Source organism: Podarcis melisellensis, assembly GCF_964234715.1.
Source record: "Podarcis melisellensis genome assembly, chromosome: 3".
Taxonomy (NCBI): Eukaryota; Metazoa; Chordata; class Lepidosauria; order Squamata; family Lacertidae; genus Podarcis; species Podarcis melisellensis.
Window position 1 is genome coordinate 95,903,575 of NC_138530.1, and position 16,627 is coordinate 95,920,201.

The 16,627-nt window shown below is 42.4% G+C and overlaps 1 protein-coding gene across 17 annotated transcripts in view; it reads left to right on the forward strand.

Moving 5' to 3' along the window:
- The window catches only part of MYT1L (myelin transcription factor 1 like), a 288,821-nt gene that overhangs the window by 171,668 nt on the left and 100,526 nt on the right, over positions 1-16,627 (forward strand). The gene's annotated exons all lie outside the window — the stretch shown is intronic.

Sequence of the window (16,627 nt, forward strand, 5' to 3'; positions counted from 1 at the left end):
TGTTTTGAATAGCATTGTGCGTTTGTGGAAGCAGGAAATGGTGTAATTTCGGATGAATGGAAACAATATTGCAGTTTTGCATTCGAAAGCATTTGTACCCAGATTTCCAGTATGCTCCACTTCTATTTTCCTGTGAAGGGCCGCCTCTTTATTAGAGACATATGCCATTTGCTTACACTGTGCTCACAACTTTCAACTGGAAGGCAGTATTTGAACAGATAGGTGGTTTTTGGTTCATCCAGCAGACTCCCAGTAATTCTTAATTTTAGTATCTGCAGTATAGCTGGCTGAATTTCTTCAGTCCAAGATCAGCGTTAAAATAAAGACACTCACAGACATAGGGCAGATTGCTGCTATTGTGTCTGAATATGTAATGCTTTAATATTGGTGCGTTGACCATATTAAATTGAACTGAACATTACTGCTGCTTCTGCTCCTGAAACAGTTCCTTCTGTTCATGCCCATTCCAATTCCTTCAGTTCTCCAACCTTTACCCCAGTACCCAAAATACTCTGTGTCTGCATCCTCCAGCACATCTCATTGGATCGGGGCTTTGTAGATTGCTTTGTACTTTGTCAGCAGCTCCTCTTCCTCAGCTTGCATGCTCCTTCCTTGTGCCTGAGAGAATGAACTGGGAAGTGTTATCTCATGCATGGAACCTGACGCTTCTTCATGATAATGTAACCCTGTGGCCTTCTAGAGGCTGTGGAGAACTCCCAACTCCAACCAGATCCAGCCAGCATGGCCATTGGTCAGGAATAGTGGGAGCTATGGTCTGACAACATCAGGAGGGGCCTCTGGTTTCCCACTCCTAATCTACAACTTGGTTTAACTGGCAGGAAATGTGCCTTGGAGTTATGAGCTCCTTCCTTGCCCTCCTTCCTTCACCTACAAGAGGAGGAAAGAAGGGAAGAGCATCCGTTTTCGCCTAAGAACAAACCACAGTTACCCATTACACCACCCCAATCTCCATGCGCTGTGAGGTTCCACGAGGTAGCAGAGTTTGTGTTTCCTTTTGGACAGTGAGAACAACACAGACTTTATGATATGTGGTTTATTTACACACATATGCAACCTGAGGCTAGATGGAGAGAGTGCAGAGTATTCTCATCCCAAGAGGATCCTATTTCTTCCATTGCTGCAACTTGAGATTCAAAGAGACCCCAAACAGCATGTCTGACCCTCTCTGAAGCACAAAACAGACAGCCCGCCTTCTGCCCTGGCCCCTCTCTCAAGTTTGTAAAGCAGGCACTTGGTTCCTGTTCACTTACATCCTCCAAACCAAAATGCTACACCCTTTACACCCTTTTGTCTCTGTCCACCAACACCCAGCTGGAGGAGGGGCCCTACCCTTCCTCATTTGGTATAGCCTTCACCTTCCTAATGGCTTTATTGATGGGTTAATGTCACAGCCATTATTAGCTCTGTTCCTCCAATGACCCACACTCAGCTAGCTGTGCCAGAGGCCTGGCTCATTAACGTAAACTGAATCCAGGAGTGTTTGGCATAGTTTGATTAATCCCAACTTTGATTAAATCCAGGAATTATGGGGAAGACCTAGCCAACCAAGAGTTTAGGGGATCCTGCCCCCCCCCCCCCGCCAATTTATAACAGTACAAAGTCAGGGCACTTGCTTTTCTCCCAATCTCATGATTGTGCTAGATCCTATAATCATCCACTGATTGGTGGGGAGATTCAGGGCAGACAAAGAAAGCACTTATTTTTCACACATCACTTAGGAATTCGCTGCATCAAGATGTGGTGACAGCCACTAACTTCAATAGTTTAAAATGGAATCAGGCGAACTCATGAGGCTATTAGTTATGCTGGTGGCATAGAACCCCCAGAAATGCAGTATTAGCGTATTGGAAATGCATGCCTCAGAATTGTGATGTCATAGCTATTGGGGAAGAAGTGCCACAGACACAAATGAAAGCAAAATGTTACTCTGGCATTGTAAACACCCACAACTGAACCTGGAAAGGTCCTGTTTTATTTTATTTATTTTGCAGAATTTGTGTCCCAATTTCGACTCTCAGTTAGAATGCTCAAGAAAGTGTGTGTGTGTGTGTGTGTGTGAATGGTATAAAAATACAGTAAAATCATAACAATACATTAAAGAATTTAATTATTATTTATTAAATTTGTTTACTGCCCTTCATCCGTAGATCTCAGGGTTGTTCACAACATAAGAATACAAAATGAAAATCTGCAGATTCCATTTTGAAATACTCTTGCTGCCCACTTGGTGAGGAAAGTTGGGTCACTTTGATCAGGAGCTTTAAGAATCACCCAAAAAGGAAAAAAAACCACCTTAAATTGCACTCAAACCTGTACGTGTGACATCACTGCTGATTTACACATTTTACCTGCCTGTTTGGGGTTTTTTTGTTTTGGAGGAGAGGACTCTGTTGTTGTTTTTAATGGATTGTGGGCCAGGCTGGATATAATGTTAAATATTATCTTTTCTTTTAAAACAGATAGCCTTTGGGGGCTTCCTTTACCATTCAAATAGCAGTTTTGGAGAGGCAATTCCCCCCCCCCCCAATTGTGGCAGGGGGAAGGAGATATAAACTAAACACACACACACACACACAGTCTCCCTGTGGCTTCTATTTACATAACAAAAACAAGCATGTCAAATGCATTCGTGCAATTAGTATTTCATCTAGTTTGGCCTCCCCAGTTGATCACTCTGACAAGAGTGCATATGCAGCCTTAAAAAATAAAATAAAATAAAATTTGGAGGGTAGTAATCTTGCTAGCACCAGCACTAGCATTACTCTTCCACTTGCCATTTCATGAATGGTTTTTCCTTTGGCTTTGTGGCCCCCACCTCACTATGCACAGTGTTTACCTATTATTTAATCACGTTTAACCCAATAATTAAAAGGTGGCAAAAAGCCATCTGTCCACAGCAAAGGATGGAGTCTCACCTCCACCCCGTTAACAAAGGAACAGGTTATTCAGCTGCTAGTCCTGAATCCAAGCATAGAGCTAAAAATAAAACTCCATCTATCTCCCCACCCTTCCCTTCCACCTTGGTCATCTGCTAAAGTCCTAAGGGGGGAAACCTATGTGTGAAGTTACTACCCCCATGATTGGAGCAATGGGATGCCTTCTGCTTTTAGCCCCTTAATCAATACCCCCCCCCCTTGTTAATAGTCCATTTGATACCGAACGTTATTACAATAATTGGGTCCTTATCTCTTTCTTCCTTTTTATCCTCTATTTTTTAAAATGGAAACCTTGAAAATTTATTTTAAAAAGTAAATACTTGCCTGTTTAGCATTACCTTTCTGTGCACTTTTTAAAAACAAAACAACTAAGCTTGCTTTAGCATCTTCTGAAGTCTTATACAAACAGTTCAGATCCAGACTTTTAAAAAATGAAAGGACTCCAATCTCTCTCTCTCTCTCTCTCTCTCTTATTAGAAAACCTTCCCTTATTAGAAAATTATTGAGTTTCCTCCGCTCGTTGTGCCATATTTCTTTTTCTTCTTCAATCCCCCCCCCCCATGTTTCTTATACCTTTTCACCCACCAGTTTGATTGCCATGGCTGCAGCCGTGGGTGAATAATTGCCTGTCTTCACAGGAGCATGTTCTGGAGCTAAAGTCGAGTGCTTGCTTCCTGATGTATGCCTCATTTGGATTCTGCCGACAGCCTAGGGGCTGTATTATTCATGCCTTGACAGATAGCACTCACTAAAAGCATTGGAACCGGGCCAGGTACTGGCAGAGAGATAGTGGAGCATTGCAACTTGCAACAGAGAGGAGCATCTATAATACGGGGGTGGCGGCGGGAGGAGAAATCCTCACACGTCCCTTTTTGCTGGCTCTTACATTGATGGAAAAAAATCATTTGCAACAAAATAAAACACCCTAAAAATAAATACATTGCTTCCTTCCCCTGGCTCTCCCCCCTCAATCCTTAAAACCATGCTTGAAAGTTTAACACAATTTTCCACATTTAATTGCAAAGCTGATTTTAATTAGTAAGGCCCTGCATGTGAAAAATGAAGATTCACTTGGGTGAGTGTAACACATTGCAGTGTCTGCTGAACGCTCTAATTAATGTATGGCGGCTGTACAATGGGGTGCACTGTGGGATATTTATGAAAAATTCTGTGCACGCAGACAGTCTATCTGTACGTTCTTGAATCCACAAGAATAAATAACTCCCCCTCCCTGTTATTCTTTACGAGACATTATTGTGCATGCCATCACTCCATCCATAAACTTTACGACGTGCCTGTCCTCTTTACTATTTGTCAATGATATAATAAATCAGAAGTCAGGGCATACATATTTTAACATTAATTTCAAAGAAGGATTTGGTGGTGCACTATTCAAAGATCATGCTCCATTTGGACAAAACAGGCAGAAGCCCCTCTTCTCTCTGTGCTTCTCCCACTCTCTGTTTGCACTACATGAAAAATAATGAATCGTATAAGGGAAGACATATAAGTTTGTCCCTGAAGTTAAAATGGCACCTTTGCATCAGACCACAGTTCAAATTTCTCGTGTAGGTCATAATACAAGTTTTGTTATTAAAAGAAAAAAAGGTTCCAAAGAAATTCTGACAAATAATGTAGAAATTCTTGCAAAAAATCATGTGTGTGCTGTGTAGTATATAACACATGCATGAGACCTCCGGGTATAGGGCGGTATATAAATTTATTCAATCAATCAATCAATCAATCAATCATATGCACACACATTCATGCTCCAGTATTTAGCTAAATGCTGTTAGGTGCTTTCCCCCAGCTGACTTTCAGTCCTAAGCGAAAGGATTTTCAAATGAAACACAGCAAACAATAAATGTACTGACAGAGAATCCATAATATATCTGAAGTCTGTTACTGGCTTCCTTCGCAGTAGAACAGCAGTATATTTTTTATCAGAATCCATGATGCATTACTGAAGAAGTACTGTATTTTTCGCACCATAGGGCGCACCGGACCATAGGGCGCACCCAGTTTTTTTGGGGGGGAAATAAAGGGGGAAATTATTTTCACCCCCAGGCGTGGGGCTGGGGCGGGGGAAGCTCAAGCTTCCCCCGACCCCAGCCCCCAAACAGGCAGCTCTCTGCAACCCGTGGGAGCACTCCCGCTGCTTGCGGAGAGGTCCGCGAAGCCTGGACGCGCTGAGCTCAGTGCGCGCAGGCTTCAGCATGCAGGCAACTCTCCGCAAGCAGCGGGAGCCCAGCGCTGGGCTCCCGCTGCTTGCGGAGAGGTGTGCGAAGCTTGGAGAGCGTGAGGGGTCGGTGCGCACCGACCCCTCTCACTCTCCAGGCTTCAGCGAAAGCCTGCATTCGCACCATAGGACGCACAAACATTTCCCCTTCATTTTTGGAGGGGAAAAAGTGCGTCCTATGGTGTGAAAAATACGGTATACACCAGAGTGTAACACATTCACCAAAAATCGAGGTCTGTGGCTTTGTATGGCAGTGGATGTTTTTGATCTTTCATATGCAGTTCTATTACCTTTGCCATGTGGGCTGGCAAATTGCCGTTTCTTTTGCTACAGGTTTTCGTGACCTTGATTTGTCACAAGAGGTAACTTGATTAAGGCTGGCTTAACTATGATGCTATGGAGATAATGGTCTAGGCAAGTTGGCTCCACCTGCTGTGGTGTAATTGTTAGATAATCATTGTGTGGGGTGGAGAAAATGCAAACCCTTCCTCCTGTATTTTAATATAGCTTCCAATTCAGTCATCACACACGGCAGTGGCCATTTCCCTACTGGGATAACATTTTAAAAATGCAAATTTGTTTTCTTCTTGGCAAGACCCAACATTACAGCTGTGGTTGCACCAGATTCCAGGAGTAAACTTAAATTAGGAAAGGATGTTGGCATGCCTAGGTAAAACTGATGAATTCATCAGCTTTTGTTGGGTCCATTGATCTTGGCTTAAGGCTTAAACCTGGTGCAGATGTAACATTAAAGGTAAAGGGACCCCTGACCATTAGGTCCAGTCGTGACCGACTCTGGGGTTGCAGCACTCATCTCGCTTTATTGGCCGAGGGAGCCAGCGTACAGCTTCCAGGTCATGTGGCCAGCATGACTAAGCCGCTTCTGGCGAACCAGAGCAGCGCACGGAAACGCTGTTTACCTTCTCACCAGAGTGGTACCTATTTATCTACTTTATTGGCATCATGCATTTATTATTATTGCAAATTGAGAGCAATCCTCAGAATATGCACTCCTTTATCTTCCTTCTTTCTTTCCTTTATATAGAGAGAAATCCTTCCTTTGTCTGTTCATGGTTGTATTTGAACCAATATAATTACTGAATGCTGGCCATGGTTTCAAGTTGGTTTGCAAATCATGGTTTTGCTGGCATGCATGCAACTCTGAGGTTGCAACCCAGAACCTTCTTACCTGGGAATAAGTTCTATTGTACTAAGTGGAAATTAAATCTTGCCCCATGGAAGAAGGAAGGAAGTGTACATCCCTAAGATTGGCTCCTAATTTACAATTAGGGACAATGCATCAGATATTTCATCTCAAACCTGTTTGGAATTTCAGAAGTAAGCTCTGGGAGACATGAAGGACATAAAAGTTGCCTTATACTTACGGAGCCAAACTATTGATCCGCCTAGTGCGTATTGTCTCTGATGAACTGGCGGTGAACTAGCAGAGGTCTTTCCCAGCCCTGCTACGTGAACTGGAGGGTCCTGGAATCTTGCGTTGTGAAATAGGGAGATGGTGCCTCTGAGGGTGTGCAAATTGCCTTTCCTTCACCAGTGAGTAATTGCTGCCTACTCCTGAATTTGGAGACAAGGCTTCCACATCAGAGTGTGTAAATAAAGAGAAGGCAGGCTGGTGATCTCAGTGTGTTTAGAATTTTTCTTTCAAACATTTAGAAATTCACAGCTAGGAGGAACTGAAGAATAGCCCCTGTGCGTTTTAGTGCAACACTGAGCAGGATAGAGAAGGAAAGATGTGTCAGAAGGATGGTGTCAGAAGGTGCTGAATGGTCCATCTGTGCCATGACAGTGAGAGCAGATTTGGGCTGTAGGATCTGCACAGAAGTCTCTGGCATGAACTAGGTGTTTCCATGATGGTAACTTGTTTTCTTTCGAACAGCAGGTGTTGGGCACATGCTCCTCCATCAGTGCTTTGCTTGCCACCACATTGTCTGATGTGGGAAGGTTTACAAGGGGGCGACCGGAGGGGATGTGTTGCTGTAACAGCCACCAAATAAATGAGGGCTCAGTGTGTGCTGCAGGAAAGGGAAGAAAAAGAAGCAGCAGTACCCAGTAAGATAATTTTCTCAAGAGGCTTCTGCAAATATCCATATAGATTTGTCCTCTTACCTACAGCAGATTTCTTCTTTTTTTAAAGAATGGCTGGCTTGGCTGATAGCATAATGTGCTCACTTTGCTGATAGAAACAGATAGTGTGAGAGCAACTTCTTAAAGTGGCTCTAAGAGGGATACCAAGGCAATCTTCATATGTTGAGTAAGTCATTCTCTCTCTCTCTCTCTCTCTCTCTCTCTCTCTCTCTCTCTCTCTGCCTTCCATTTTCAGCATCTGTAAAACAGAGACACTACACAGTCGCCCTCATCTGTAAAATATTTTGAGGTGTCTAAATGAACAGCACTATGAAGAGCTAGTCATTACTACGACTGGGTTCAGCACAACCAATTCAGTGTGGCTATTTACTTCTGCACATAATAACGTAATCCTTATCCCAATAGTAGAATACTTTCTGTTGGCAGTGGGAACGGATCAATTTTGGACCAACTCTTCATTTTGTTTTATTTTTGAATTATTTATTTTAGTGATGAGATATCTGTTTTGAACCACATTTCTTTCCCTAGAAGAACTATGCAACACACTCACATGTCTACAGTTTGCATGTCTTTCCCATAAATAACAGTGGTTTATTTTCTAGGATGATAAAAACTCTCTTCAATATCTAATAATTATTACATATCAGGAGCTGGAATCAGGCATAGGTCAGCAATAAAACAATAAAGTACCTGATGTCAGTGAAGCTAACTCTTTATTAAAAATCAAAAACGAAACAGCTCAGTCCTAGTGGTCACAGCAACCCCTTCCCAGTAGGTCTTGCCCCAATGAAGCAGTTGCAAGGACTGAAGGTCCCTGTCTTCCTATCATTTAAGGCTCTTCCCCTAGCCTAGTTCCTTTCCCTGGCAGCCTAAGGCTCCGCTGTCCTCCCTCTTGTTGCTGTGCCCTTTCTCATTTCTCTGTGTGTTCTGGGAGTCCGGGGGAAGGGGAGCTGGTTCAAGCAGGTTCAATCTCTCTCCTGCCCCCCTCCTCTCCTGCCCCTAATTCTGCACTGCCTTCTGCCACAGCCTCTTCAGCTTCCGACTCCTCCCAGTCTTCTCCCTCTTCTCCCTCTGACCACACATCGTCATCCCACCACCAATCCCCCCCCCTTCTTACCCTGCCCCAACGGCTGCCTCCCACGTTTCCTCTGAATCCAGCTAATCCACGACACTACGTATGTTATCCACATTTCCTCCAAGTAGCTCAGGGTGATATACGTGGGGTTCTCTATTCCTGCTCTCACAGTAACCTTATGTGTTGGGTTCCATTGAGAGACATCAGCCATGTTCAGGCATCTAAACCACAGTTTAGCAAAAGTTGAAGAAGCTTTCCAAAAGAAAGGTTTGAAGCAGTGAAAGACTTGTAAAGAACTCTTGGGGGAGGGGGTTCCAACAGCAGAGGGGCACCACAGAAAAGCTGCCCCCATGCACTGTCTCCTTATGGATACCTGAAGGGACAGTGAGAAGGACCTCTGTAGAAAGTCTCAGTTCTTGGGCAAGAGTACATTGAAAGCTCCTCCCACCATAGCTTCCTGTCCCCACACTCTAGGCATTTGTTGAGGGTCTCTTAGCACTCCAAAAAGGCTTTTCAATGCCACAGGTGGCTGGAATGAGGAGGTGGGCACCAGGAATTCCCACTGCATGAGTACTGCATTCGGTACAACCTTGTAACTTGTTACGAACAGGGTTTTAAATAAGATGTCATGAGAATACAGACTGCTAATAGCAGAACCATAAAAGGAGCACATTCAAACAAATAAGATTAACTGTAATAGCAAGATTTCAGTAAGTCTTGGCACTATTCTGGGAATAATTGCTGGTTGTCGGGACACATCTGTTTGACCTGAATTCTGCTATTTGCTAATTTTAGCACTGGTTCTGATTATTGGCTTTTTTTTTACTGTTTGTCTGCAGGAAGCAATTCAAGCTTCCAGGGCATATTATTATCACTACAAATCACTTCATAGCTCTCTTAAGGTACACTTTGAAATCTTTCTCATTCATCCTATCCTGTGAGGAAAAATATCCACATATTCAGTCAAGGTTGTGGTTTGGGTTTTTTTTGTGTTGTTGTTGTTGTTTATAAAAAATATATCATCTGTAAAAGTAGACTTAGGCTGCCATCCAAACCTCCCTTGCAGCAGGCTGTGGGGCAGGGCCAGTCCATCCATGAGGCGAGGTCTAGTGCTCACCTCAGGTGGCAAGTTCCACAAAGGCAGCAGAACCTCCAAGTAGGGCACTGCCCACTGCTGCCAAAGGGGCAGTAGCAGCTGCAACACACTTCTGGGATGCCGGATCAGCCTCCTCCTCAGCAGCCCCGCCCCCCACCAAAATTGATGGGCGTTGCCATTCAAATGGTGTGTGTGCCTGCCACATCTTGTGATCAATTATGTGAGGCGGACTTAACCTCCCCCCAATTTTTATTCAAGTTGGGACCCCGGCACACAATTAAAGTTTGCCCCCAACTTACATGCCAACAGGTGTTTTGCATTAAGAAAGAGTGGTTATATTACAAAGCTACTGAGTAAGAAAGGAAAAGGAAATGCAAACTGAACCCGCAGTTCGTCATAATGTTTGCTAAACGTACGCCAATAAAACTTCATATTTTTAAAGAACCAGATTGTAGCTGATGGCACTATAGAATGCAAAGGTACTGCCTCTTCTAAGTTGCTTGAAAATAACTTTCTCCCCCTGTGCTAAGAAAAGCTACAATCCCTTTTTTCCTCTGAAATCAGGAATGTATAACATCTCAATCCTCTAACTACAATTCAGAATATTACACACTTGAATGATTCCTAACCAACCATGTAAGAGACAGAACAATGTATTATACTTTGAGTTGGATGTGAGAATCTTGTGTCCCTGATTTAGCTGCAGTTTTCTTCCTTACTGTTTCTCCCCCGCCCCACTTTTTTTAAATAGTAATTTAAGTTGTTGCCTTCTAGTGTTCACACCTTTGCATTACAGGAAGGTTTCTTTATATAATTTTCTTGTTGGTTCCCCCCCCCCAAATATATGAATAAAAGTGTGTCTTTGCTTAGTCTTGAATAAAATTAATTTGGGGAACATTGTTGTGCATTTATTGTAAAATTATTGTCAATTTGGATTTTGTAGTGGATAACTAGAATGGTTATCCGTCACTGATTCCACATCAACAATAGTTTTACAATAAATATACCATGTTGTTCCCCAAATAAATAGTATACAGTGGTACCTCAAGTTACATACGCTTCAGGTTACATACGCTTCAGGTTACAGACTCCGTTAACCCAGAAATATTACCTCGGCTTAAGAACTTTGCTTCAGGTTGAGAACGGAAATCGTGCTGCGGTGGCGCGGCGGCAGCGGGAGGTCCCATTAGCTAAAGTGGTGCTTCAGGTTAAGAACAGTTTCAAGTTAAGAACGGGCCTCTGGAATGAATTAAGTACTTAATCCGAGGTACCACTGTAGTAGACCTGTACTTCCAATGCTATTAAACGACAGTGAATTTTGTAGTTCAGTTTTTGTAGACCGTGCAAGGCTAGAATTATGCTAGTTTAGAATTATGTTAAATGGACATTATATCATTACTGTATCTTTATGCACATCATATTCCTGTTCAGGCATAAAGTCTTGATCTTCCACCCATAGTTACGTCAAACACTCACGCATTACTTCCCTGTTCTTTCAATGCATGTTCCTCTCTTGCTCTGACTGTCAAATAGTGTGTGAGGAGAGGACTAAGAGGCATCCTCTCTGGTAAATTGAGGTGCTGGTGGTCTGACTGGAAGTGACTTTGTGGGGAGAGTGCACTGAGGATGCAGCGCTACCCAGCCCTGCGAGGGCAGACAGTGGGTATGAGTCCCAGCCACTGAAAAGAGAAGGGGAAACAGGAACCAACCGATCAATACACATAAAGGAAAATGGGAGTGAAAGAGGTGGCAGGAGAGACGGAGAGAGCTTGGTTGGGTAGAAGCCTCTGAGAGAGAATGTTGGTTGGATAGTAGGATGGGAGCCTACTATGAAGGAGAGAGGGAAGACGAGAGAGTAAGAGTGGGTGGATTGAAGGGAGAACATCAAGGCAAGGTGAGGGAGCATGAAACTGAGGAGGAAGATCAAGCAGATGGCCAGGTGGTAAACAGGCAAAAGCCAGGGAAAGTAAAAAAAGAGATGAGATGGGTTGCAACATTAAGCGGTTTCTTGGGAAATGTAACATTTCATAATAAAACCTTGAGTCACACAGAAGAGTGGCTCACATATAAAACCAATGGGAACATGTGGACGACAACTTAGAAATAATCGTAATTTAATGATGTGGAAAATTAATAGCAATAAAAGATTTAGAGCTACCTGTTTGGGAAGTGGGTTCCATATCTTAAATACACTTTTTCTTACAAGGTATCCTTAATTATTATTATTATTAATAAACGATACTGTCAGTGCTGTTTTAATTCAGTGCTCATGAAGGGCTTAAGGCATCATTTTAAAATACATTATTAAAATATAACATAGAAATTATGTATTATTTCATTAAGAATATAATATTTTTCTGCATATCGCTATGGGTATAGATAATGTTGCCATAGAGTTTATTAAATACCGTGCTCTGAGAAAGCAGAATGAGCAGGAAAGAGAAAGAAGAGGGTTTGTTGTGCTTTTCTGAGCACTAATTTAAACTTAGTGCAGACAAGACAGAGGTGCTCTTGGTGGAGCTCTGAGTCTGGGTGAGTCTCCTGAATACATGGGAAAAGCAGGTGGGTGCAAACCCTATATGAAGAAATTTAATCTGAATGCTGCCCTCTTGAGCAGATTTTTAACATGGAAACATTCACAGTTCCAGATGGTGCCATTTTAAAATTTCAACTTCTTCCACACTATTAAAATGTTTGTTGCGCCCATTGTAATTCCATTGTAAATGCTGAAAATATATTTCTTAAGCATATTCTTTTCTGAAGAAAAGGACCTTTTGAGCTCCCGCTGTGCATATGCTGTTCCATGTATACATGTGGCCAACACTGCTTTCAGTATAAACTTGTCCCCCCGCCTTTCTTGTGCTCTGCATCCCATTTAATTTTTAAACGACTACCAGAATTAATTTGATTTTCTGCTTCACCTATCTGCTTGGTCCTGATCATTAAGTTCATCAGTAGCACTGCATGTGTCATTTTTGCCCAATGAACAGCAAAGTTTGGGTTTTTTGTTTATTAAGATCCAGTTCTTCAGTCTTCCAGCCGTTAGTGAGTTGGCAGGCCATAACTATTTTTATGATTGCTTATCTTCGGAATCCTAGTTTTTTTTTAAAAAAAATGGAACAACTTCACATGTGGCAGTTTACTGCACAGAGATAACAGAGGAAAAATGTGAAGTGTAGCATTGGGTGGTTGTTTTGCTATCAGTACATGAGTGAAGAACCCAGTGTGTCCACAGACAGTGAAGCATTCAACGCCTCTTCTCACATTATTTTAAAGAATACTCTTACTAGTAACACACCCATGTTTGTCGCATGAAAGCCACTTACCTGCAGGGCCATTCTGCAACCCAGCTCTTCCTAGGGTTTTAGAACACTTATGCTTCCTTGATCAGTACGTACATAAAGTCCCACACAATGTTTGCACAGTGTGAAGCCATTTGCAAGAGTACTGCCATTATTATCAAAATTAACATGGCAATAAATCTACAAACTGTCCTTGGGGCCATACCTGTAGCTGTGGGAATGCAAAGCACTGGTGATAAACCAGCCATGGCTCGAATCAAGTCAGCTGGTGAGGAGCAGTGGCTGAACTCCAGCACAGCTGTGGTGGGTCAGGGGTGGCGTTCTGTCTTCGGCACTTCCTCTTCTGGCCACACAGATGGCTGGGGCATCACCCACGATCACAGCCAATCGTGGGTGAGCTAGGGGGCGTGGTTTGGGAGTGGACCGGGGGGGCGGACTTCTTCCCTGGCTATAAAAGCTAGTCACATTCAGCCTCATTCGTCACCGATTCCTACTCACCCTCCCTATATGGATGGGCTGCCCAAGGTTAAGTGGGAAGGCAGTGCAGAGCACCTTGCTATGGAAATCTTCAGTCGCTGTATTTGGGGCCAGGGAGGAATTTGCCTTCAGACTCATTGACCCTTTCTGAAGAGTTTCCTACCTCATAGCAATTGCCACAAGTTTATGGCGGATGAAGCACTGGGTTGGATCCTTAGTCTAAGTGGATGGGAGGTCCAAGGGATCAGGGTATCCCCTTAAAAGGGTACAGGGAGAGGTGCTTCCATCCAGAAATGCAGGTGGGGGGCTAATGGGCCATAGCACCCCCAAATGGTGATATTGGAGGAGAGTCGCCCCAGTCTGATGTACGTCATAGGGGATCCCTAAGCTTGATTAACCTTGCCAAAATAATCAAGAAGCAGATGGGCTAGATGATTCAAGATACATGCCCAGTGCCTTCACAAACCCTGCTAACATCTGTAATCAATAAAGTTGTGGCCTGTTTAAATCCCAATTGGTAGTTCTGTGTTTATTGCAACTATATCATGCTTTGGTACCATTGTCTGCAGCTCCACTGTGCCTGGGCCTGCAAATGGCTTGACTCATTTCTAAACCATCCATATTCTACACACATACCTCCCCATTACACAGTCATTTCCAGTTCTCTTGATCTCTAGCTGTCACATAGTAGTTACGTACCAGAAATCCTTTCTGGATGCATGAAGCCTAAGAGGTCAATAGGCAATGCCTGCAGGAACCACTGGTGCAATCGTGGGAGCACGTGGCCCTCCAGATATTGTTGGACTAAAACTCCCTTCACCCTCAGCATCTCCCTTTCAGGACCCTAACTCAGTGAACTTAGTATTATAAAAATATCAGTGCATTTAACAATTTATAAAGTTGAAAACAGTACGGGTTGGTACTGTGCCAAAAACAAAGCAGACTTTTTCCATGTGTGGTGAAGGTGTTGCAGACCTCAGACATTTTGGAAAATGGTTTTTCAAGCAACATTGACCTTTACTGGGAGGATGATTTACATACTAAACTTGATTTGAGAAGCTGGAAACAAATTTGGTCGGATTTTTCTTTTCATTCTGTTTTAGCTCATATACAAGAAGCCATTTTAAAAGCACTAATTAGATGGCACCTTACTCTGATCAGACCTTTCTGTATAAATCCAGAGTTGCCTTCTCAGTATTGGTGCTGTAAAGGCTCATATTTCCACTCATGGTGGACCTGTCTACCAGTCACTGAGTTTTGAGGAATTGCCATCATCATTGGGTCTGCTGGTTGCTTGGGGTGGACCGAATGAATGAATGAATGAATGCTGTCCATGATAAAACTCTGATCCAACATCTGTTAGCTGCAGCACAAATGCTTATATCACAACTTTGGAAATATTTGGACAGAATTAGCAAAGGGGTCTGGTACAGACAGGTGTAGCTTTTATTGGTAATGGAAAAGTTAACATGCAAAATGCAGCCAGTCCTGACATTAGGACAGAGCCAAATGGAAAAAAAGAAATCATTTTAAAATGTTTGGCAAAGCTGTATATAAATGATGTAAACAAATAATATCCAAACTGTCCCAGCTAGATAGATAGATATAATGCTTAATGTATTTTGGGTGATGGGTATCGGTATTCTTTTTCTAGTTTTAGATGGTGTTTTAGACTCTCTTTTTTTTGTATGTACCAACTTTAGATGGTGTTTTAGACTCTGTTTTTTGTATGTATTTGCATAAAGACATGAAAAAATGAAATATATTCGTTTATAACATTTTACTGGGTGCTACCTGTTCAGCCAATTGCAGATAATAACTGTGTTTCTTTCTTTCTTTCTTTCTTTCTTTCTTTCTTTCTTTCTTTCTTTCTTTCTCACCTCCTATCCTTTCTCACTTTAGTGAACTTTTTTATTCACTTCTTTTAGGTATTTATTTATGAATCCCACCCTCTTTTCATTATTTGTACTGAATAATTCAGAGAAATTAATTGTACAAAACCACTAATGTTAATGTAACTACGATCTTGCTCAGTATAACAGTGGGGCTGAACAAATTTTTGGTCATCACTGGAAATGTAAGGAGATAGCTTTAAAATAAGACTGACTGGACAGTTTGTGAGAGGTTTTCAATGAGTCAAATCGACAGCATTCCATAAATCTCCAAATGAACATGTTAATGAAATATGGAGCCAAGGATTCATTTTTATAAAGAACTAATTCCCCATCCACACTATACATTTACAGCAGTATCATACCACTTTCAACAGTCATGGCTGTCCCCCAAAGAATGCTGGGAAATGCAATTTGTTAAAGGGGCAGAGGCTTCTGGGGTAACCCCCTAGTCTCTTCACAGAGCTACATTTCCTAAGTAACTGTCTATCCCTCTTCCCACAAATCTCTGGGAATTTTTAGTTCTGTGAAGGGAATCTATGGTGTTTTGTTTTGGTTTTTTTTTTTTGCTTACCAGACAGAAAAATCCTCTCACCACAAACTCTTTTGGGTGGGTAGATGTTCCCTCAAAAACACACCCCAGCCAATTTTGGTAGGCACATGGGAGGAGTAATTGCAGTAATTGAAGCCCTTCTGCTAGCTCGACTAGTTAGTTGAATCCCACCCAAGGTACTGATGTGTGTGTGTGTGTGTGTGTTTTTTGGGGGGGACCCACAGTAACAGCTCTAGTCTGTAAGATCCAAACCGATGGTGTGTAAAATATTTATTTGGCTGCCATTTACAGTTCATGGATGATATGCCACTGGCTTATTGGCTAAGAGACAATTTTTAAAACCGTCTGAACCTGACTTAGATTTGATGTCATAGTTTGCTGAGATGTTAATAGCTGTTAATACTGCACTATTGCCTTTATACAGAAGCTTGATTGGATTCCCCCTCCCCATATGGTATACATTTTGGTTCCCTCTGTTTAGAATTTGCTAGCTGGAATACGACTTCTTTATCAGAAATCACCTGGGTAACTATTTTGAGAGCAAGCTTGTTGGCGACTGCAGTATTAGTTAATTATTGGGAAAGTGAAGCAAGGACACTGGGGGTGACATCCATTTCTGCTGTTGATCCTAGTGAAAAGCAACATCAGCCTGGTGAATAATGACAAAGTGGGGTTGCCTCAGGGTTCTTTCCCGGGCCCAGTGTTGTTTAACATCTTCATTAACTGACTTGGAGTGGAGAGGATGCTCTTCAGATTTACAGATGTCACCAAATTGAGTAGAGCAGCTTATACCTTCAGAGACAGAAACAGGATCCAATATTATCTTGGCAGAACGAAAAACTGGGCCAAAACTAACAAAACGAACACCAGCAGAGATAAATGTGAAGTTCTGCATTTAGACAGGAAACAGCAAATGCCCAAATACACAAT